The sequence below is a fragment of the Ranitomeya imitator genome, chromosome 4 (genome assembly GCF_032444005.1).
Source record: "Ranitomeya imitator isolate aRanImi1 chromosome 4, aRanImi1.pri, whole genome shotgun sequence".
In the NCBI taxonomy this organism is placed as follows: Eukaryota; Metazoa; Chordata; class Amphibia; order Anura; family Dendrobatidae; genus Ranitomeya; species Ranitomeya imitator.
Genome location: NC_091285.1, coordinates 708,059,182 through 708,082,792, shown reverse-complemented (window position 1 = coordinate 708,082,792; position 23,611 = coordinate 708,059,182). Strand labels below are relative to the sequence as shown.

Sequence of the window (23,611 nt, the reverse complement as noted above, 5' to 3'; positions counted from 1 at the left end):
TATATACTATATAGGGTACAGAGGCGCATTATTATATAGTGTGGAGCTGTGTATATAGGGTAGAGGCACATTATTATATAGTGCGGAGCCGTGTATATACTATATTGGGTACAGAGGCACATTATTATATAGTCTGGAGCTGTGTATATACTATATTGGGTACAGAGGCACATTATTATATAGTCTGGAGCTGTGTATATACTATATAGGGTACAGAGGCATATTATATAGTGCGGAGCTGTGTATATACTATATAGGATACAGAGGCACATTATTATATAGTGTGGAGCTGTGTATATACTTTATAGGGTAGAGGCAGATTATTATATAGCGTGGAACTGTGTATATACTATATAGTGTACAGAGGCATATTATATAGTGCGGAGCTGTGTATATACTATATAGGATACAGAGGCACATTATTATATAGTGTGGAGCTGTGTATATACTATATAGGGTAGAGGCAGATTATTATATAGTGCGGAGCTGTGTATATACTATATAGGGTACAGAGGCATATTATTATATATTGCGGAGCTGTGTATATGCTATATAGGGTACAGAGGCACATTATTATATAGTGTGGAGCTGTGTATATACTATATAGGGTACAGAGGCACATTATTATATATTGCGGAGCTGTGTATATGCTATATAGGGTACAGAGGCACATTATTATATAGTGTGGAGCTGTGTATATACTATATAGGGTACAGAGGCACATTATTATATAGTGTGGAGCTTTGTATATAGGGTAGAGGCACATTATTATATAGTGTGGAGTAGGGTTGAGCGAAACGGGTTGTTCATTTTCAAAAGTCGCCGACTTTTGGCAAAGTCGGGTTTCATGAAACCCGATCCGACCCCTGTGCGTGGTCGGCCATGCGGTACGCGACTTTCGCGCCAAAGTCGCGTTTCAATGACGCAAAAAGCGCCATTTCTCAGCCAATGAAGGTGAACGCAGAGTGTGGGCAGCGTGATGACATAGGTCCTGGTCCCCACCATCTTAGAGAAGGGCATTGCAGTGATTGGCTTGCTGTCTGCGGCGTCACAGGGGCTATAAAGGGGCGTTCCCGCCGACCGCCATCTTACTGCTGCTGATCTGAGCTTAGGGAGAGGTTGCTGCCGCTTCGTCAGAAGCAGGGATAGCGTTAGGCAGGGTCCATTAACCACCAAACAGCTTGTTCTGTAGCGATTTCCACTGCCCAACACCACCTTCGGTGTGCAGGAATAATGGAAGCTACATTTTGTTTTGTTTTTTCCTCAGCGCTGTAGCTCATTGGGCTGCCCTAGAAGGCTCCCTGATAGCTGCATTGCTGTGTGTACGCCGCTGTGCAAACCAACTGCTTTTTTCAAAGCACAAATCCTCTTGTTCCTTCCTTTCTGCACAGCTATCTTTTTTGTTTGTCCACACTTTTTATTTAATTTGTGCATCAGTCCACTCCTTATTGCTGACTGCCATACCTGGCTGAGATTACTGCAGGGAGATAGTAATTGTAGGACAGTCCCTGTTTTTTTTCTTTTTTGGTTTCTAAATTGTCCCTGAAAAAATCATTTTATTTTATTTGGTTTCTAAATTCTTCCTAAAAAAATAATTTTATTTTATTTTGTTTCTAACGTGTCCCTGAAGAAAAAAAAACAGTGGGAGATTAATATTGCCCTTTCTGCTTGTGTGCCAGTCTTGACTCCTGGGTGTGCCATCTCTCTCTCTCTCTCAAATTGTGGGCCATAGAAAGCCTATTTATTTTTTTGCTTGATTTGGGTTCAAAAATCTACCAGTAAAAATCAATAAATCAATCAGTGGGAGAAAAATATTGGCCTCTGGGCTTGTGTGCCACTCCTGACTCCTGTGTGTGCCATCTCTCACTCAGTGTGCCATAGAAAGCCTTTTTTTTTTTTTTTATTTGGTTTCTAAAGTCTCCCTGAAAAAAAAAAAAAATAGGTGGGAGATTAATATTGACATTAGTGCTTGAGTGACAGTCCTGCGTGTGTGGCATCTCTGTGATTTGGTGCCACAGAAAACAGAGTGTGTAACATTGTGCCTGATTTTCCTTGTGGTCTCACCAACCTGTAAAGGGATATTGAAATCATACTGAAGTTATAGCTCACCGTGTAAGTTGTTTGACAGCAACAAATAAAGTTACTTTGGTTAAGTTTTTAAAACAATGAGGAAGTCTGGTGCAAGAGGCCGTGGCCGTACATTGTCAGCTGGTAATGATGGTAGTGGTAGTGGAGCATCATGTGGTCGTGGGAAAAAAAATATTCCACCTAAGTCTGGAGCTGTGGAGCCAGGTTCGTCGTCTGGCTACACAAGGCCTCGAACGCTCTCTTTTCGCTCTCTTTTCTGGGAGTAGGAAAACCGCTTTTAAAGCCGGAGCAGTAACAGCAAGTTTTGGCTTACCTTGCAGACTCAGCCTCTAGCTCTTTTGCCTCCTCTTCTGAAACTGGTAAATGTAAAAGCAGCGCGTCGCTTGTGGATGTTCACGGTCAGGGACAAGTCGCTTCATTGTCCTCTTCAGCAAAAACAACAAGAGAGAAGGATGCAGCAGGCGACACAACGGGTTACTCCATGGAGCTCTTTACACATACCGTCCCTGGCTTAGAAAGTGAAACACTTAACAGGCCATGCCCATTACAAGTAGATTCTGACATGGAGTGCACTGATGCACAGCCACAGCCAGACTACAATGCTGGTCCTTTGACTCAGACCACAACATTGCCCTCTCAGGGTACTGATCCACAATCAGACCCTGATGAGACTATGTGGCCCCGTCACGAACGCTATACCACCAACCGAGACGGTGACACAGACGAAGTTGCACACGAGCTAGAAGAGGAGGTAATAGATGACCCAGTTGTTGACCCCGATTGGCAGCCATTGGGGGAACAGGGTGCAGGCGGCAGTAGTTCAGAAGCGGAGGTGGAGGAGGGGCCGCAGCAGGCATCAACATCGCAACAGGTTCCATCTGCCGGGCCCGTATCTGGCCCAAAACGCGTGTCAAAGCCAAAACCTGTTGGAGGACAGCGTGGCCATCCGGTTAAAGCTCAGTCTGCAATCCCTGAAAAGGGATCCGATGCTAGGAAGAGTGCAGTCTGGCATTTTTTTAAACAACATCCAATTGATCAGCGCAAAGTCATCTGTCAAAAATGTTCAACTAGCTTAAGCAGAGGTCAGAATCTGAAAAGTCTCAATACAAGTTGCATGCGTAGACATTTAACCACCATGCATTTTCAAGCCTGGACTAACTACCAAATGTCCCTTAAGGTTGTAGCACCCTCGGCCAATGAAGCTAGTCAGCAACGCAACATCCCTTCCGTCACTGTAAGGCCACCATTTTCCGCACCACCGGCAGTATCTGTGCAGGTTTCTTTGCCAGCCAAAAGCAGTCAGGGTCAGGGAATCACCAGTTTTGTAGGAGGAAATATTGCATCTAGGGCACCGGCGGAAACAATACCGTCTCCAACCGTCTCTCAGTCTGCCATGTCCACCGGCACACCCGCTAGTTCCACGATCTCCAGCTCTCCAGTCCAGCTCACCCTACATGAGACTATGGTTAGAAAAAGTACTTATCCTCGCATCCGCGTACACAGGGTTTGAACGCCCACATAGCTAGACTAATCTCGTTAGAGATGATGCCCTACCGGTTAGTTGAAAACGAAGCTTTCAAAGCCCTGATGGAGTAGGCTGAACCACGCTACGAGCTACCCAGTCGACACTTTTTTTCCAGAAAAGCCATCCCAGCCCTGCACCAGCATGTTAAACAGCGCATCGTCCATGCACTCAGGCAATCTGTGAGTACAAAGGTGCACCTGACTACAGATGCATGGACCAGTAGGCATGGCCAGGGACGTTACGTGTCCATCATGGCACACTGGGTGAATGTGGTGGATGCAGGGTCCACAGGGGACATCAATTTCGGGACAGTTCTGCCTAGCCCACGGTCTAGGAAACAGTTGGCTGTAGGCGTTCGCACCCCCTCCTCCTCCTCGTCCTCCTGCAGAAGCGACAGCTCTTCCACAGACCGCAGTCGGCCAACCACTCCATCGGCAGCTGACACTGTTGCACACCAGTTGTCCCATTATGGGCCAGCTACTGGCAAGCGTCAGCAGGCTGTATTGGCTATGAAGTGTTTGGGCGACAACAGACACACCGCGGAAGTTCTGTCCGAGTTCTTGCAACAAGAAACGCAGTCGTGGCTGGGCACAGTAGATCTTGAGGCAGGCAAGGTAGTGAGTGATAACGGAAGGAATTTCATGGCTGCCATCTCCCTTTCCCAACTGAAACACATTCCTTGCCTGGCTCACACCTTAAACCTGGTGGTGCAGTGCTTATTGAAAACTCATCCTGGGTTCTCCGACCTGCTCCTCAAAGTGCGTGGACTTTACTCACATATCCGACGTTCGCCTGTACACTCCAGTAGTATGCAGACCTATCAGCGGTCTTTGAACCTTCCCCAGCATCGCCTAATCATAGACGTTGCAACAAAGTGGAACTCAACACTGCACATGCTTCAGAGACTGTGCCAACAGAGGCGGGCTGTTATGTTTTTGTGGGAGGATACACATACACGGGCAGGCAGTAGGATGGCAGACATGGAGTTGTCAGGTGTGCAGTGGTCGAAGATACAAGACATGTGTCAAGTCCTTCAGTGTTTTGAGGAATGCACACGGCTGGTTAGTGCAGACAACGCCATAATAAGCATGAGCATCCCCCTAATGTGTCTGCTGATGCAAAGTTTGACGCACATAAAGGATCAGGCGTCTGCACCAGAGGAAGAGGAAAGCCTTGATGACAGTCAGCCATTGTCTGGTCAGGGCAGTGTACAGGACGAGGTAGCGGGCGAAGAGGAGGTGGAGGACGAGGAGGAGGATGGGGATGAGTATATTTTTAATGAGGAACCTTTCCCGGGGGCACTGGAAATTGGTTGCGTGGCAAGGTCGGGTTCTGTTTTTTTGAGGGACACAAGTGACGTAGATTTGCCTGAAACTGCCCCTCAACCAATCACAACCGCAGATTTGACAACTGGAACTTTGGCCCACATGGCGGATTATGCCTTACGTATCCTCAAAAGGGACACACGCATTACGAAAATGATGAACGATGACGATTACTGGTTGGCCTGCCTCCTTGATCCACGCTATAAAGGCAAATTGCAAAATATTATGCCACATGAGAACTTGGAACTAATATTAGCAACCAAACAATCAACTCTTGTTGACCGTTTGCTTCAGGCATTCCCAGCACACAGCGCACGTGATCGTTCTCACACGAGCTCCAGGGGGCAGCAGACCAGGAGTGTTAGGGGTGCACACATCAGAAGTGGCGTTGGACAGAGGGGTTTTCTGACCAGGTTGTGGAGTGATTTTGCTATGACTGCAGACAGGACAGGTACTGCTGCATCAATTGAAAGTGACAGGAGACAACATTTGTACAGTATGGTTACTAACTATTTTTCATCCCTTATCGATGTTCTCCCTCAACCGTCATTCCCATTTGATTACTGGGCATCAAAATTAGACACCTGGCCAGAACTGGCAGAATATGCATTGCAGGAGCTTGCTTGCCCGGCAGCTAGTGTCCTATCAGAAAGAGTATTCAGTGCTGCAGGTTCAATATTAACCGAAAAAAGGACTCGTCTGGCTACCCAAAATGTTGATGATCTAACATTCATTAAAATGAACCACAACTGGATTTCGAATTATTTTGCCCCCCTTGCCCGGCCGACACCTAGCTTTCCTATGAAAAGCTCTTGCCTGTGGACTACTGTGAATTACTTTTCTAATGTTTAATTTGCTGCAGCTGATTGTCCAGCATACGACATGTTTACACCTCCCTAAATGGCTAAACTCCCCACAAGGGGCCGTGGTATCGCGACTTGGCGCAAGCAACCGTGAGAGTGCTGTTTGTCTTAAGAGGTGGGTGTGCCCGCTTTTGGTCGACGGCAATGCCACTGGGTCCCTCATAGTACAATAAAGTGTCTCTGGCGGTGGTGGTGTGCACCCAACGTCAGACACACTGTTGTAACATGAGGGGCCCTGGGCCTGTACCGCCGGCCACAAGAGAGTTCACCCACCCCCAGGTCAAACATTGCTCTACCACTTCCACAGTTATCTCTCACACTTCCACCAATGTTTAGACTATGCGCTGACATCCTTCCATTCCTGCCACTGACAATACCATTGTGTTGACATGTATGATGGTACTTAACATAGTCAGGGGCAGTGTCCTCTATTTACCACAGTAAATACTTTGCGTTAAATTAGTAGGTCTGAAACTACGCAGAGGATCCCACCCCTGAACCTAATGATTGCACCCTTTAGTGTTTTCGTTTTGTTTTAATGCGAGACATTCACATTTATTTATTGTCTTGGACTACTAACTGGCAGACACTCATTACAATCGGCCTCCACTGACCTGTCTACTGCTGCCCGTGTACCCCTGGAACCAATTTTAAATTGTCTACAGCCAGCCCATTTTATTATGTTAGGCCTTCGAAGCCTGTCTGCGGTCCCTCCTTCCACTAGGCCTCCACTGACCTGTCTACTGCTGCCCGTGTACCCCTGGAACCAATTTTAAAATGCCTACAGCCAGCCCATTTTATTATGTTAGGCCTTCGAAGCCTGTCTGCGGTCCCTCCTTCCACTAGGCCTCCACTGACCTGTCTACTGCTGCCCGTGTACCCCTGGAACCAATTTTAAAATGCCTACAGCCAGCCCATTTTATTATGTTAGGCCTTCGAAGCCTGTCTGCGGTCCCTCCTTCCACTAGGCCTCCACTGACCTGTCTACTGCTGCCCGTGTACCCCTGGAACCAATTTTAAATTGCCTACAGCCAGCCAATTTTATTATGTTAGGCCTTCGAAGCCTGTCTGCTGTCCTTCTTTCCACTAGGCCTCCACTGACCTGTCTACTGCTGCCCGTGTACCCCTGGAACCAATTTTAAAATGCCTACAGCCAGCCCATTTTATTATGTTAGGCCTTCGAAGCCTGTCTGCGGTCCCTCCTTCCACTAGGCCTCCACTGACCTGTCTACTGCTGCCCGTGTACCCCTGGAACCAATTTTAAATTGCCTACAGCCAGCCCATTTTATTATGTTAGGCCTTCGAAGCCTGTCTGCGGTCCCTCCTTCCACTAGGCCTCCACTGACCTGTCTACTGCTGCCCGTGTACCCCTGGAACCAATTTTAAAATGCCTACAGCCAGCCCATTTTATTATGTTAGGCCTTCGAAGCCTGTCTGTGGTCCCTCCTTCCACTAGGCCTCCACTGACCTGTCTACTGCTGCCCGTGTACCCCTGGAACCAATTTTAAATTGCCTACAGCCAGCCCATTTTATTATGTTAGGCCTTCGAAGCCTGTCTGCTGTCCTTCTTTCCACTAGGCCTCCACTGACCTGTCTACTGCTGCCCGTGTACCCCTGGAACCAATTTTAAAATGCCTACAGCCAGCCCATTTTATTATGTTAGGCCTTCGAAGCCTGTCTGCGGTCCCTCCTTCCACTAGGCCTCCACTGACCTGTCTACTGCTGCCCGTGTACCCCTGGAACCAATTTTAAAATGCCTACAGCCAGCCCATTTTATTATGTTAGGCCTTCGAAGCCTGTCTGCGGTCCCTCCTTCCACTAGGCCTCCACTGACCTGTCTACTGCTGCCCGTGTACCCCTGGAACCAATTTTAAATTGCCTACAGCCAGCCCATTTTATTATGTTAGGCCTTCGAAGCCTGTCTGCTGTCCTTCTTTCCACTAGGCCTCCACTGACCTGTCTACTGCTGCCCGTGTACCCCTGGAACCAATTTTAAAATGCCTACAGCCAGCCCATTTTATTATGTTAGGCCATCGAAGCCTGTCTGCGGTCCCTCCTTCCACTAGGCCTCCACTGACCTGTCTACTGCTGCCCGTGTACCCCTGGAACCAATTTTAAAATGCCTACAGCCAGCCCATTTTATTATGTTAGGCCTTCGAAGCCTGTCTGCGGTCCCTCCTTCCACTAGGCCTCCACTGACCTGTCTACTGCTGCCCGTGTACCCCTGGAACCAATGTTAAAGTGCCTACAGTCCAATTTTTTTTTATGTTAGGCCTTTGAAGCCTGTCTGCGGCACCTTCTTTCCACTACTACTACACTGACCAGTGTACTGCTGCCCGTGTACCTCTGGAACCTATTTTTTAGTGCCTACAGCACAATATTTTTTTATGTTAGGCCTTTGAAGCCTGTCTGCGGCCCATTCTTTCCACTACTACTACACTGACCAGTGTACTGCTGCCCGTGTACCCCTGGAACCAATGTTAAAGTGCCTACAGTCCAATTTTTTTTTATGTTAGGCCTTTGAAGCCTGTCTGCGGCCCGTTCTTTCCACAACTACTACACTGACCAGTGTACTGCTGCCTGTGTACCCCTGGAACCTATTTTTTATTGCATAGAGCATCCTTTTTTTAATAGTAGGCGTACAAAGTCTGTCTGCGGTCCACTATTGAAATTGTCCTCCACTGCCAGAGCAATGCATGCCTGTGTACCCCTGTAACCTTTTTTAAGCTGCAGTGAGCCACATTTTTGGTTTAAGGCCTACTACCTGTGTCAGTCTGCGACACTCAATTCAGCTGTGTTCCTTTTAGAAAAGCTGAGCGTCAATAGTCTTGTTTTCAGCCTCTAGGAATTTTAAAACTGCATTGGGGGTACAACTTTGGTAGGGCCTACTAACGGTGTCTGCCGCCCCAAGGTGTTCCCAAGGTTTCGTCCACATTGCTTCGATCTTCCTACTCTCGTTTAGTAGTTGTAGAAAACTACACTGCATTAGGCCTACAAATTGGGTATGGGGTGTAGAGAGAAGGTGTGTTACACTCCAAGGTGTTCCCCAGGTTTCCTCTCCATTGCTTGGGTCTTCCGACTCTCGTTTAGTAGTTGTTGAAAACTACACTGCATTAGGCCTACAAATTGGGTATGGGGTGTAGAGACGGTGTGTTCCACTCCAAGGTGTTCCCCAGGTTTCCTCTCCATTGCTTGGGTCTTCCGACTATCGTTTAGTAGTTGTTGAAAACTACACTGCATTAGGCCTACAAATTGGGTATGGGGTGTAGAGACGGTGTGTTCCACACCAAGGTGTTCCCCAGGTTTCCTCTCCATTGCTCCGGTCTTCCGACTCTCGTTTAGTAGTTGTTGAAAACTACACTGCATTAGGCCTACAAATTGGGTATGGGGTATAGAGACAGTGTGTTCCACTCCAAGGTGTTCCCCAGGTTTCCTCTCCATTGCTTCGGTCTTCCGACTCTCGTTTAGTAGTTGTTGAAAACACTGTATTAGGCCTACTAGTTGGGTTGGGGCCTTCTATCTGTGTCTGCCGCTCCTTGCTGTTCTCCTCCAGTGAACAAAGCTGTGCCGCCGGTTTACTACTGTTGCCAATTTTGAACTGCATTTAGAATACTTACTGATTTGGGCCTACTCTCCGTGTCAGCCTCTCATTCCAGTTGTCCTCCACTGAACAAAGCAATGCCCCCTGGTTAGTCCTGTTAGCAATTGTGAACTGCATTTAGCCCACTTTGTTCTTTGGGCCCATATCTGTTTCCCCCTCATCCTGCCCATTGCCCAGCCAGTGATAGATGAGTCTGCTGGTACATTGACCCATAAGGCAACATTCCCCGTGCACGCTACACTGCAAGATTGTGACCCTGCTGAAAGTCAGGTCCCCCTTCCCGCATACCATACCACATTACATGGGGACAAAGAGGAAGGTGCAGATGAAGGTGCAGGTTCCTTCATCAGGTGGGGGGAGGAATACTCGTTGGCGACGTCACTGGCACAGGGCCTCTCATAGTACGCAAAAGTGTTGCTGCCGGTGGGAGGCGCCCCCGCCGTGCAAACACACCGCTGTACTTTGAGGGGCCCTGTGCCAGTGCCAATGCCAACGAGTGCCCCCCCCCCTGCTTGCTCAGGATCACAGCACTTGCAAAGTTGAAATACTTACCTCTCCCTGCTCCACTGCCGTGACGTGGTCCAGATGTCCTTGGCCCACTAATTGCTTGAACCAGCCCTACCCACCACAACTTTAGCCAAATGACCCCCAATTTCAAATGCCTTACAATTATTATAAGCTAAATTACGATTGACAAGCTTCAGTAACAAGAATGGATGTTTTTGCCAATACAATGGGCTCTGTACATGTTTTCCTGGCCTCCACTCACTGCCGACTATGCTCCCCCATTGACTTGCATTGGGTTTCGTGTTTCGGTCGATACCTGACTTTTCGCGATAATCGGCCGATTCCACTCGACTCGACTTCTAAGATAGTCGGGTTTCGCAAAACACCCCTCGACTCTAAAAAGGTCAAGGTTGCTCAACCCTAGTGTGGAGGTTTGTATATACTATATAGGGTACAGAGGCACATTATTATATAGTGTGGAGCTGTGTATATACTATATAGGGTACAGAGGCACATTATTATATAGTTTGGAGCTGTGTATATACTATATAGGGTACAGAGGCACATTATTATATAGTGTGGAGCTGTGTATATACTATATAGGGTACTGTTATGGCTGGCAATAAGGCAACACAGCGTGCAGTAATCAGCGCACATACAGAGATCTGGCAATAACCAAAAACAATAGGACGAGCTCTGAGACGTGGAATCTCTGTAGACTGCAGTACCTGATCTATCCTCACACAACTATAAGCAGCAGTGGATTGCGCCTATCACTACCTATGCAACTCGGCACTGCCTGAGGAGCTGACTAGCCTGAAGATAGAAATACAAGCCTGACTTACCTCAGAGAAATACCCCAAAGGAATAGGCAGCCCCCCACATATAATGACTGTTAGCAAGATGAAAAGACAAACGTAGGAATGAAATAGATTCAGCAAAGTGAGGCCCGATATTCTAGACAGAGCGAGGATAGCAAAGAGAACTATGCAGTCCACAAAAACCCTAAAACGAAAACCACGCAAAGGGGCAAAAAGACCCACCGTGCCGAACTAACAGCACGGCGGTGCACCCTTTTGCTTCTCAGAGCTTCCAGCAAAAGTTAATAGCAAGCTGGACAGAAAAAACAGAAAACAACTAGAAGCACTTATCTAGCAGAGCAGCAGGCCCAAGGAAAGATGCAGTAGCTCAGATCCAACACTGGAACATTGACAAGGAGCAAGGAAGACAGACTCAGGTGGAGCTAAATAGCAAGGCAGCCAACGAGCTCACCAAAACACCTGAGGGAGGAAGCCCAGAGACTGCAATACCACTTGTGACCACAGAAGTGAACTCAGCCACAGAATTCACAACAGTACCCCCCCCTTGAGGAGGGGTCACCGAACCCTCACCAGAACCCCCAGGCCGACCAGGATGAGCCACATGAAAGGCACGAACAAGATCTGGAGCATGGACATCAGAGGCAAAAACCCAGGAATTATCTTCCTGAGCATAACCCTTCCATTTGACCAGATACTGGAGTTTCCGTCTAGAGACACGAGAATCCAAAATCTTCTCCACAATATACTCCAATTCCCCCTCCACCAAAACAGGGGCAGGAGGCTCCACAGATGGAACCATAGGTGCCACGTATCTCCTCAACAACGACCTATGGAATAAATTATGTATGGAAAAGGAGTCTGGGAGGGTCAGACGAAAAGACACCGGATTGAGAATCTCAGAAATCCTATACGGACCAATAAAACGAGGTTTAAATTTAGGAGAGGAAACCTTCATAGGAATATGACGAGAAGATAACCAAACCAGATCCCCAACACGAAGTCGGGGTCCCACACGGCGTCTGCGATTAGCGAAAAGCTGAGCCTTCTCCTGGGACAAGGTCAAATTGTCCACTACCTGAGTCCAGATCTGCTGCAACCTGTCCACCACAGAATCCACACCAGGACAGTCCGAAGACTCAACCTGTCCTGAAGAGAAACGAGGATGGAACCCAGAATTGCAGAAAAATGGAGAGACCAAGGTAGCCGAGCTGGCCCGATTATTAAGGGCGAACTCAGCCAACGGCAAAAATGACACCCAATCATCCTGGTCAGCGGAAACAAAACATCTCAGATATGTTTCCAAGGTCTGATTGGTTCGTTCGGTCTGGCCATTAGTCTGAGGATGGAAGGCCGAGGAGAAAGATAGGTCAATGCCCATCCTACCACAAAAGGCTCGCCAGAACCTCGAGACAAACTGGGAACCTCTGTCAGAAACAATATTCTCAGGAATGCCATGTAAACGAACCACATGCTGGAAGAACAAAGGCACCAAATCAGAGGAGGAAGGCAATTTAACCAAGGGCACCAGATGGACCATTTTAGAAAAGCGATCACAGACCACCCAAATGACCGACATTTTTTGAGAAACGGGAAGGTCAGAAATGAAATCCATCGAAATATGTGTCCAAGGCCTCTTCGGGACCGGCAAGGGCAAAAGCAACCCACTGGCACGTGAACAGCAGGGCTTAGCCCTAGCACAAATTCCACAGGACTGCACAAAAGCACGCACATCCCGTGACAGAGATGGCCACCAGAAGGATCTAGCAACCAACTCCCTGGTACCAAAGATTCCTGGATGACCGGCCAGCACCGAACAATGAAGTTCAGAGATAACTTTACTAGTCCACCTATCAGGGACGAACAGTTTCTCGGCCGGACAACGATCAGGTTTATTAGCCTGAAATTTCTGCAACACTCTCCGCAAATCAGGGGAGATGGCAGACACAATGACTCCTTCCTTGAGGATACTCGCCGGCTCAGATAACCCCGGAGAGTCGGGCACAAAACTCCTAGACAGAGCATCCGCCTTCACATTTTTAGAGCCCGGAAGGTATGAAATCACAAAATCAAAACGAGCAAAAAATAACGACCAACGGGCCTGTCTAGGATTCAAGCGCTTGGCAGACTCAAGATAAGTAAGGTTCTTATGATCAGTCAAAACCACCACGCGATGCTTAGCACCCTCAAGCCAATGACGCCACTCCTCGAATGCCCACTTCATGGCCAGCAACTCTCGGTTGCCCACATCATAATTACGCTCAGCAGCAGAAAATTTCCTGGAAAAGAAAGCACATGGTTTGAACACTGAGCAACCAGAACCTCTCTGTGACAAAACCGCCCCTGCACCAATCTCAGAAGCATCAACCTCGACCTGGAACGGAAGAGAAACATCAGGTTAACACAACACAGGGGCACAGCAAAAACGACGCTTCAACTCCTGAAAAGCTTCCACGGCAGCAGAAGACCAATTAACCAAATCAGCACCCTTCTTGGTCAAATCGGTCAATGGTCTGGCAATGCTAGAAAAATTACAGATGAAGCGACGATAAAAATTAGCAAAGCCCAGGAATTTCTGCAGACTTTTTAGAGATGTCGGCTGAGTCCAATCCTGGATGGCCTGAACCTTAACCGGATCCATCTCGATAGTAGAAGGGGAAAAGATGAACCCCAAAAATGAAACTTTCTGCACACCGAAGAGACACTTTGATCCCTTCACAAACAAGGAATTAGCACGCAGTACCTGGAAAACCATTCTGACTTGCTTCACATGAGACTCCCAATCATCTGAGAAGATCAAAATGTCATGCAAGTAAACAATCAAGAATTTATCCAGATACTCACGGAAAATGTCATGCATAAAAGACTGAAAAACAGATGGAGCATTGGCAAGTCCGAACGGCATCACCAGATACTCAAAATGACCCTCGGGCGTATTAAATGCCGTTTTCCATTCATCTCCCTGCCTGATTCTCACCAGATTATACGCACCACGAAGATCAATCTTAGTAAACCAACTAGCCCCCTTAATCCGAGCAAACAAGTCAGAAATCAATGGCAAGGGATACTGAAACTTAACAGTGATCTTATTAAGAAGGCGGTAATCAATACACGGTCTTAGCGAACCATCCTTCTTGGCTACAAAAAAGAACCCTGCTCCCAATGGTGACGACGATGGGCGAATATGTCCCTTCTCCAGGGACTCCTTCACATAACTGCGCATAGCGGTGTGTTCAGGTACGGACAAATTAAATAAACGACCCTTAGGGAATTTACTACCAGGAATCAAATCGATAGCACAATCACAATTCCTATGCGGAGGTAGGGCATCAGACTTGGACTCTTCAAATACATCCTGAAAGTCCGACAAGAACTCTGGGATGTCAGAAGGAATGGATGATGAAATAGACAAAAATGGAACATCACCATGTACTCCCTGACAACCCCAGCTGGTTACCGACATAGAGTTCCAATCCAATACTGGATTATGGGTTTGTAGCCATGGCAACCCCAACACGACCACATCATGCAAATTATGCAGCACCAGAAAGCGAATAACTTCCTGATGTGCAGGAGCCATGCACATGGTCAGCTGGGCCCAGTACTGAGGCTTATTCTTGGCCAAAGGTGTAGCATCAATTCCTCTCAACGGAATAGGACACCGCAAAGGCTCCAAGAAAAATCCACAACGTTTAGCATAATCCAAATCCATCAGATTCAGGGCAGCGCCTGAATCCACAAACGCCATGACAGAATACGATGACAAAGAGCACATTAAGGTAATGGACAAAAGGAATTTGGACTGTGCAGTACCAATAACGGCAGAGCTATCGAACCGCCTAGTGCGTTTAGGACAATTAGAAATAGCATGAGTAGAATCACCACAATAGAAACACAGTCTGTTCAGACGTCTGTGTTCTTGCCGTTCTACTTTAGTCATAGTCCTGTCGCACTGCATAGGCTCAGGTTTACTCTCAGACAATACCGCCAGATGGTGCACAGATTTACGCTCGCGCAAGCGACGACCGATCTGAATGGCCAAGGACATAGACTCATTCAAACCAGCAGGCATAGGAAATCCCACCATTACATCCTTAAGAGCTTCAGAGAGACCCTTTCTGAACAAAGCCGCTAGTGCAGATTCATTCCACAGAGTGAGTACTGACCACTTCCTAAATTTCTGACAATATACTTCTATATCATCCTGACCCTGGCATAAAGCCAGCAGATTTTTCTCAGCCTGATCCACTGAATTAGGCTCATCGTAAAGCAATCCCAGCGCCTGAAAAAATGCATCAACATTACTCAATGCAGAATCTCCTGGTGCAAGAGAAAACGCCCAGTCCTGTGGGTCGCCGCGCAAAAAAGAAATAATAATCAAAACCTGTTGAATAGGATTACCAGAAGAATGAGGTTTCAAGGCCAAAAATAGCTTACAATTATTTCTGAAGCTCAGGAACTTAGTTCTGTCACCAAAAAACAAATCAGGAATCGGAATTCTTGGTTCTAACATAGATTTCTGATCAATAGTATCTTGAATCTTTTGTACATTTACAACGAGATTATCCATTGAGGAGCACAGAGCCTGAATATCCATGTCCACAGCTGTGTCTTGAAGCACTCTAATGTCTAGGGGAAAAAAAAGACTGAAGACAGAGCTAAGAAAAAAAAATGATGTCAGGATTTCTTTTTTCCCTCTATTGGGAATCATTGGTTAGGCTCCTTGTACTGTTATGGCTGGCAATCAGGCAACACAGCGTGCAGTAATCAGCGCACATACAGAGATCTGGCAATAACCAAAAACAATAGGACGAGCTCTGAGACGTGGAATCTCTGTAGACTGCAGTACCTGATCTATCCTCACACAACTATAAGCAGCAGTGGATTGCGCCTATCACTACCTATGCAACTCGGCACTGCCTGAGGAGCTGACTAGCCTGAAGATAGAAATACAAGCCTGACTTACCTCAGAGAAATACCCCAAAGGAATAGGCAGCCCCCCACATATAATGACTGTTAGCAAGATGAAAAGACAAACGTAGGAATGAAATAGATTCAGCAAAGTGAGGCCCGATATTCTAGACAGAGCGAGGATAGCAAAGAGAACTATGCAGTCTACAAAAAACCCTAAAACGAAAACCACGCAAAGGGGCAAAAAGACCCACCGTGCCGAACTAACAGCACGGCGGTGCACCCCTTTGCTTCTCAGAGCTTCCAGCAAAAGTTAATAGCAAGCTGGGCAGAAAAAACAGAAAACAAACTAGAAGCACTTATCTAGCAGAGCAGCAGGCCCAAGGAAAGATGCAGTAGCTCAGATCCAACACTGGAACATTGACAAGGAGCAAGGAAGACAGACTCAGGTGGAGCTAAATAGCAAGGCAGCCAACGAGCTCACCAAAACACCTGAGGGAGGAAGCCCAGAGACTGCAATACCACTTGTGACCACAGAAGTGAACTCAGCCACAGAATTCACAACAGGGTACAGAGGCACATTATTATATAGTGTGGAGCTGTGTATATACTATGTAGGGTACAGAGGCACATTATTATATAGTGTGGAGCTGTGTATATACTATATAGGGTACAGAGGCACATTATTATATAGTGCGGAGCTGTGTATATACTATGTAGGGTACAGAGGCACATTATTATATAGTGTGGAGTTGTGTATATACTATATACGGTACAGAGGCACATTATTATATAGTGTGGAGCTGTGTATATACTATGTAGGGTACAGAGGCACATTATTATATAGTGTGGAGCTGTGTATATACTATATAGGGTACAGAGGCACATTATTATATAGTGCGGAGCTGTGTATATACTATATTGGGTACAGAGGCACATTATTATATAGTGTGGAGTTGTGTATATACTATATACGGTACAGAGGCACATTATTATATAGTGTGGAGCTGTGTATATACTATGTAGGGTACAGAGGCACATTATTATATAGTGTGGAGCTGTGTATATACTATATAGGGTACAGAGGCACATTATTTTATACTGTGGAGCTGTGTATATACCATATAGGGTACAGAAACACATTATATAGTGTGGAGCAGTGTATATACTATATAGGGTACAGAGGCACATTATTATATAGTGCGGAGCTGTGTATATACTACCGAATATAGGGCAGAGGCACATTATTATAAAGTGCGGAGCTGTATATACTATATAGGGTACAGAGGCACATTATTATAAAGTGCGGAGCTGTATATACTATATAGGGTACAGAGGCACATTATTATATAGTGTGGAGCTGTGTATATACTATATAGGATACAGAGGCACATTATTATATAGTGCGGAGCTGTATATACTATATAGGGTACAGAGGCACATTATTATATAGTGCGGAGCTGTATATACTATATAGGATACAGAGGCACATTATTATATAGTGCGGAGCTGTATATACTATATAGGGTACAGAGGCACATTATTATATAGTGTGGAGCTGTGTATATACTACCGTATATAAGGTAGAGGCACATTATTATATAGTGCGCAGCTGTATATACTATATAGGGTACAGAGGCACATTATTATATAGTGCGGAGCTGTATATACTATATAGGATACAGAGGCACATTATTATATAGTGTGGAGCTGTGTATATACTATATAGGGTATAGAGGCACATTATTATATAGTGTGGAGCTGTGTATATACTATATAGGGTACAGAGGCACATTATTATATAGTGTGGAGCTGTGTATATACTATATAGGATACAGAGGCACATTATTATATAGTGTGGAGCTGTGTATATACTATATAGGGTACAGAGGCACATTATTATATAGTGTGGAGCTGTGTATATACTATATAGGATACAGAGGCACATTATTATATAGTGTGGAGCTGTGTATATACTATATAGGGTAGAGGCACATTATTATATAGTGCGGAGCTGTGTGTATACTATATAGGTTACAGAGGCACATTATTATATAGTGTGGAGCTGTGTATATACTATATAGGTTACAGAGGCACATTATTATATAGTGTGGAGCTGTGTATATACTATTTAGGGTACAGAGGCACATTATTATATAGTGTGGAGCTGTGTATATACTATATAGGTTACAGAGGCACATTATTATATAGTGTGGAGCTGTGTATATACTATATAGGACACAGGGGCACATTATTATATAGTGTGGAGCTGTGTATATACTATATAGGGTACAGAGGCACATTATTATATAGTGTGGAGCTGTGTATATACTATATAGGGTACAGAGGCACATTATTAGATACAGGTCCTTCTCAAAAAATTAGCATATAGTGTTAAATTTCATTATTTACCATAATGTAATGATTACAATTAAACTTTCATATATTATAGATTCATTATCCACCAACTGAAATTTGTCAGGTCTTTTATTGTTTTAATACTGATGATTTTGGCATACAACTCCTGATAACCCAAAAAACCTGTCTCAATAAATTAGCATATCAAGAAAAGGTTCTCTAAACGACCTATTACCCTAATCTTCTGAATCAACTAATTAACTCTAAACACATGCAAAAGATACCTGAGGCTTTTATAAACTCCCTGCCTGGTTCATTAGGGTACCGTCACACAGTGCAATTTTCATCGCTACGACGGTACGATCCGTGACGCTCCAGCGTCGTAACAATATCGCTCCAGCGTCGTAGACTGCTGTCACACTTTGCAATCTACGACGCTGGAGCGATAATTTCATGACGTATGTGCGATGTAGAAGCCGTTGGTTACTATGCGCACATCGTATACGATATATGTTACACCATGCAATCATGCCGCCACAGCGGGACACTAGACGACGAAAGAAAGTTTCAAACGATCTGCTACGACGTACGATTCTCAGCGGGGTCCCTGATCGCAGGAGCGTGTCAGACATTGCGATCTCGTAACTATATCGCTCGAACGTCACAAATCGTGCCGTCGTAGCGATCAAAATTGCACTGTGTGACGGTACCCTAACTCAAAACCCCCATCATGGGTAAGACTAGCGACCTGACAGATGTCAAGAAGGCCATCATTGACACCCTCAAGCAAGAGGGTAAGACCCAGAAAGAAATTTCTCAACAAATAGGCTGTTCCCAGAGTGCTGTATCAAGGCACCTCAATGGTAAGTCTGTTGGAAGGAAACAATGTGGCAGAAAACGCTGTACAACGAGAAGAGGAGACCGGACCCTGAGGAAGATTGTGGAGAAGGACCGATTCCAGACCTTGGGGAACCTGAGGAAGCAGTGGACTGAGTCTGGTGTGGAAACATCCAGAGCCACCGTGCACAGGCGTGTGCAGGAAATGGGCTACAGGTGCCGCATTCCCCAGGTAAAGCCACTTTTGAACCATAAACAGCGGCAGAGGCGCCTGACCTGGGCTACAGAGAAGCAGCACTGGACTGTTGCTAAGTGTTCCCAAGTACTTTTTTCTGATGAAAGCAAATTTTGCATGTCATTCGGAAATCAAGGTGCCAGAGTCTGGAGGAAGACTGGGGAGAAGGAAATGCCAAAATGCCTGAAGTCCAGTGTCAAGTACCCACAGTCAGTGATGGTGTGGGGTGCCATGTCAGCTGCTGGTGTTGGTCCACTGTGTTTCATCAAGGGCAGGGTCAATGCAGCTAGCTATCAGGAGATTTTGGAGCACTTCATGCTTCCATCGGCTGAAATGCTTTATGGAGATGAAGATTTCATTTTTCAGCACGACCTGGCACCTGCTCACAGTGCCAAAACCACTGGTAAATGGTTTACTGACCATGGTATTACTGTGCTCAATTGGCCTGCCAACTCTCCTGACCTGAACCCCATAGAGAATCTGTGGGATATTGTGAAGAGAAAGTTGAGAGACGCAAGACCCAACACTCTGGATGAGCTTAAGGCCGCTATTGAAGCATCCTGGGCCTCCATAACATCTCAGCAGTGTCACAGGCTGATTGCCTCCATGCCACGCCGCATTGAAGCAGTCATTTCTGCCAAAGGATTCCCCACCAAGTATTGAGTGCATAACTGAACATTATTATTTGATGGTTTTTTTGTTTGTTATTAAAAAACACTTTTATTTGATTGGATGGGTGAAATATGCTAATTTGAGACAGGTTTTTTGGGTTATCAGGAGTTGTATGCCAAAATCATCAGTATTAAAACAATAAAAGACCTGACAAATTTCAGTTGGTGGATAATGAATCTATAATATATGAAAGTTTAATTGTAATCATTACATTATGGTAAATAATGAAATTTAACACTATATGCTAATTTTTTGAGAAGGACCTGTAGTGTGGAGCTGTGTATATACTATATAGGGTACAGAGGCACATTATTATTTAGTGCGGAGCTGTGTATATACTATATAGGGTACAGAGGCACATTATTATATAGTGCGGAGCAGTGTATATACTATATAGGTTACAGAGGCACATTATTATATAGTGCGGAGCTGTGTATATACTATATAGGGTACAGAGGCACATTATTATATAGTGTGGAGCAGTGTATATACTATATAGGGTACAGAGGCACATTATTATATAGTGTGGAGCTGTGTATATACTATATAGGGTACAGAGGCACATTATTATATAGTGTGGAGCAGTGTATATACTATATAGGGTACAGAGGCACATTATTATATAGTGCGGAGCTGTGTATATACTATATAGGTTACAGAGGCACATTATTATATAGTGCGGAGCTGTGTATATACTATATAGGGTACAGAGGCACATTATTATATAGTGCGGAGCTGTGTATATACTATATAGGGTACAGAGGCACATTATTATATAGTGCGGAGCTGTGTATATACTATATAGGCTACAGAGGCACATTATTATAAATTATTATATAGTGTGGAGCTGTGTATATACTATATACGGTACAGAGGCACATTATTATATAGTGTGGAGCTGTGTATATACTATATAGGCTACAGAGGCACATTATTATAAATTATTATATAGTGTGGAGCTGTGTATATACTATATACGGTACAGAGGCACATTATTATATAGTGCGGAGCTGTGTATATACTATATAGGTTACAGAGGCACATTATTATATAGTGCGGAGCTGTGTATATACTATATAGGCTACAGAGGCACATTATTATAAATTATTATATAGTGTGGAGCTGTGTATATACTATATAGGGTACAGAGGCACATTATTATATAGTGCGGAGCTGTGTATATACTATATAGGCTACAGAGGCACATTATTATATAGTGCGGAGCTGTGTATATACTATATAGGTTACAGAGGCACATTATTATACAGTGCGGAGCTGTGTATATACTATATAGGCTACAGAGGCACATTATTTTATAGTGCGGAGCAGTGTATATACTATATAGGCTACAGAGGCACATTATTATAAATTATTATATAGTGTGGCGCTGTGTATATACTATATAGGGTACAGAGGCACATTATTATATAGTGCGGAGCTGTGTATATACTATATAGGCTACAGAGGCACATTATTTTATAGTGCGGAGCAGTGTATATACTATATAGGTTACAGAGGCACATTATTATATAGTGTGGAGCAGTGTATATACTATATAGGGTACAGAGGCACATTATTATATAGTGTGGAGCTGTGTATTTACTATATAGGGTACAGAGGCACATTATTATATAGTGTGGAGCAGTGTATATACTATATAGGGTACAGAGGCACATTATTATATAGTGTGGAGCAGTGTATATACTATATAGGGTACAGAGGCACATTATTATATAGTGTGGAGCTGTGTATTTACTATATGATACAAAGGCACATTATTATATAGTGCGGAGCTGTGTATATACTACCGTATATAGGGTAGAGGCACATTATTATATAGTGCTGAGCCGTGTTTATACTATTAGTATATACAGTTGTGCTCAAAAGTTTATATACCCCGGCAGAAATGTTGCCTTCTTGGCCTTTTTTCAAAGAATATGAATGATAACACCAAAACTTTCCCTCCACTCATGGTCAGTGGTTGGGTGAAGCCATTTATTCTCACACTACTGTGTGTTCTCTTTGTAAATCATAATGACAACCCAACACATCCAAATGACCCTGATGAAAACTTCACATCCCCTGGTGATTTTGGTCTGATAACATACACAGAAGTTGACACAAATGGGATTGAAGGGCTACTAAAGGTAACATCATCACCTGTGACCTGTTAGCTTGTAATCAGTGTGTGCATAAAAGCTGAGTGACCTTCTGGGATCCAGACAGACTCTTGCATCTTTCATCCAGCCACTGACGTTTCTGGATTGTGAGTCTTGGGAAAAGCAAAAGAATTATCAGCGGATCTACAGGAAAAGGTAGTTCATCTGTGTAAAACAGGAAAGGCATACAAAAAGATATCCGAGGAATTGATAATGTCAGTCAGCAGCGTTGAAACAGTGATTAACAAATGGAAAATCAGGGGCTCTGTAAAAACAAAACCACGGTCAGGAAGACCAGCAAAAATGTCTCCACAACTGCCAGGAAGATTGTTCGGGATGCAAAGAAAATACCCACAAATAACATCAGCTGCAATACAGGACTCCCTGAAAACTAGCGGTGTGGCTGTTTCTAGATGCACAATAAGGAGGCACTTGAAGAAAAATGGGCTGCATGGTTGAGTCGACAGATGAAAGCCATTACTGCGCAAATGTCACAAAGTATCTCGCCTACAATACACAAAACAGCACAGAGACAAGCCTCAAAACTTCTGGAACAAGGTAATTTGGAGTGATGAGACCAAAATTGAATTTTTTGACCACAACCATAAGCGCTAAATTTGGAGAGAGGTCAACAAAGCCTATGATGGAAGGAACACCATTCCTACTGTAAAGCACGGAGGTGGATCGCTGATATTTTGGGGATGTGTGAGCTATACAGCATGTTCGAAATTATTATGCAAATTGGATTGAAGTATCAAAGATTTAATTGTTTTGTTTTTCAAATAAACTCATGGATGGTATTGTGTATCAGGGCTCAATGGATCACTGAAATCAATCTTAAACACATGTGATAATTAGATTCTAAAGGGAAGCTACTTAAAATGACGTTCCACATTATTAAGCAGCGACAGGTTTCAAGAAATATGGGAAATAAAATGGATCTCTCTACTGCTGAAAAGCGTTAAAAAGTGCAATGCCTTGGACAAGGGATGACAACATTAGATATTTCACGAAAGTTTAAGAGTGATCATCATACTGTGAAGAGATTTGTGGCTGAATCTGAGCACAGAGTTCATGCAGATAAAGGCATAATGAGGAAGGTTTATGCCAGACAAATTAATTGGATTAAGAGAGCAGCTGCCAAATTCCATTACAAAGCAGCAGATATTTGAAGCTGCTGGTGCCTCTGGAGTTCCTGGAACCTCAAGGTGTAGGATCCTTGATGTGGAGGATAAACCTACTATTCGGCCACCCCTAAACAGTGTTCACAAGCAGAAACGGTTGCAGTGGGCCCAGACATACATGAATACTAATATCCAAACAGTCTTGTTTACTGATGAGTGTCGAGCAACCCTGGATGGTCCAGATGGATGGAGTAGTGGATGGTTGGTGGATGGCCACCATGTCCAAAAAAGGCTGCGACGTCAGCAAGGAGGTGGAGGTGTCATGTTTTGGGCCGGAATCATGGGGAAACAGCTGGTGGGGCCCTTTAAGGTTCCTGAAGGTGTGAAAATGACCTCTGCAAAGTAAATAACGTTTCTTACTGACAACTTTCTTCCATAGTATGAAACGTGCCTTCAGGAGGAAAATCATCTTCATGCTGACAATGCCCCATCTCATGCTGCAAAGAGTCCCTCAGTCATTGGCTGCTATGGGCATAAAAGGAGATAAACTCATGGTGCGGCCACCATCTTCACCTGACCTCAACCCTA

At 44.8% G+C, this 23,611-nt stretch overlaps 1 protein-coding gene across 1 annotated transcript in view; it reads right to left on the bottom strand.

Moving 5' to 3' along the window:
* LOC138677401 (uncharacterized) overlaps positions 1–22,000 on the bottom strand; it is a 174,224-nt gene extending 152,224 nt beyond the window's left edge. Inside the window, exons 1-2 of the mRNA XM_069767496.1 lie at positions 21,901–22,000; positions 2,402–2,513 (exon numbers count right to left, since the gene is read on the bottom strand). The gene's annotated coding sequence lies outside the window, so the exon portion shown is untranslated. The remainder of the gene's footprint in view (positions 1–2,401; positions 2,514–21,900) is intronic.
* Between the last annotated feature and the right edge of the window lie 1,611 nt (positions 22,001–23,611).